We start from the raw sequence: 1,735 nt of genomic DNA, 5'->3' as shown, positions 1-1,735 counted from the left end.
ACGCTACCACATACAGCATATATTGCTAATAGCTCCTACTTAGTGCTTACTGTGACATCTCTTATTCTAAGTACTTTTCATGTAATTAACTCATTTCATCTTTAGAACCACTTGGTGAGGTAGATACCACTATCCTCATTTTATATGTTAGGAGGTGGAGCCAGAGAGGTTAACGAACCTGTCCGAGGCCACGCAACTAGGATGTAGCAGAATCAGGATTCAAACCCAGGCAACCTGACTCCAGAGTCAGTAACTACTCTGAGTCCCTAACTTGTCCCTCCGACAGCCAACAAATGGTGCAACAAACCGTAACAACTTGCCTGAGAATGTCTGCCTGGCATCTAATAAGGGCTGACGTGAATGAAAAAATTTATTATGACATACATATAGGAAATGCTTATGCTATCCTCTGCATGGGGGAGAGAAGCTGGGTATCATTAAACATCTTATGATCTCCACTACGGAAAATTGTAGGAAAACATATAGCAAATAACTAGAAGAAAATAGGCCAAAGGTTAATTCTACCTGTAGCAGCTGGGCTGACGGTATTTCCCCCTTGCTTCTTTAGACTGGTCTGACTTTCCTAAATTTCCTAAGGCAAACTCAATCTGTAAAATTAGAAAACAACTATTAAAAATAGCCTTTTAAAAACCAGAGGCCCTACGGAGGCAGGTTTGGGCAAAATCACCAACAGGCATCAGACACTGATTCTTTTCCCCTCAAAACATTTGTTCGTTTCAGAGACCTTTCCTTGGCCCACACAGTGTCTTGCACAAAGCCTGACCATCACTGTGGGTGGTTCTGAAGGTCATCCTCAAGTAATAAATACTCAGGAGGCAGCTTCCACTTTGGTTCTGATAGGAGTCCCTCGAGAGAAGCCAATTTCCTAGATCTTTTTGAGAGAATTTATGACAAGCATCTTTGGTTTCTGAGTCCTTTTGCCCCTGCACTTCCTTGCATTGCTGGGGAATGTGGTCTCCTGGGCACAGCTTCTGAGTCCTGCCCCGGAGCACCAGGGCAGCAGTTCCCAGCAGCCTGTGAACTATTACTGACAGCTTGATGTGCTCCTTCAGGCTTTTGCAGCCTTGAGCCACACGTGGTATGGAGGAGGCCTTGGTTTCAGGGCATGGCTCAATACCCAGTGATGGATGTTAGGCAACTTGCTTTACCTTTGAGTCTCAGTTTTGTCATCTGTGGGTGGGGATGATAAGGAGCCATACCCACACCTCACAGGCTGCTGTGAGTCCGAAAAGACCTCGAGTGGGGTAATGCCTATGCAAGCCACTTGTAAATGTAAAGATCTATATTCATGTGCATTGTCTTATTGTTTTGCAGCTTCCCACTCTTTTTTTTCATACCTTTTGGAATCACTGAGAGAGGCTGGTTCAAACTAAGGGAGACCTCCAGAGGGTAGGACTTGAGAGGTGGGAGGGAGCTGGAGAAACAACGGGAGGGTGAGGGATGCTGAGGAGGCAGGTGGAGAACTCTGAGAAGGTGATGTCGGGAATAGAACATCAGAGAAAGGGACGTTGTAAGCAGATATCTAGGAAGCCTTGCGTCTTGACGTTTGGTGTGACACCATGCTGTCTCCTTAAGAAACCTGCAGGAAAGACCTCTCTCACTTTTTAAGGTTCTTACAGTGAGATTTGTAGCCATCCCTTTGCCTCCCGTACATTAATTTCATGCTAAGATTGGCCTTGAGGCAAGAACAAGAGGAGTAGCATAAGAGGACTTA

This window comes from Vulpes lagopus, chromosome 17 (assembly GCF_018345385.1).
Source record: "Vulpes lagopus strain Blue_001 chromosome 17, ASM1834538v1, whole genome shotgun sequence".
In the NCBI taxonomy this organism is placed as follows: domain Eukaryota; kingdom Metazoa; phylum Chordata; class Mammalia; order Carnivora; family Canidae; genus Vulpes; species Vulpes lagopus.
Note: the sequence above shows the minus strand (reverse complement) of the source record.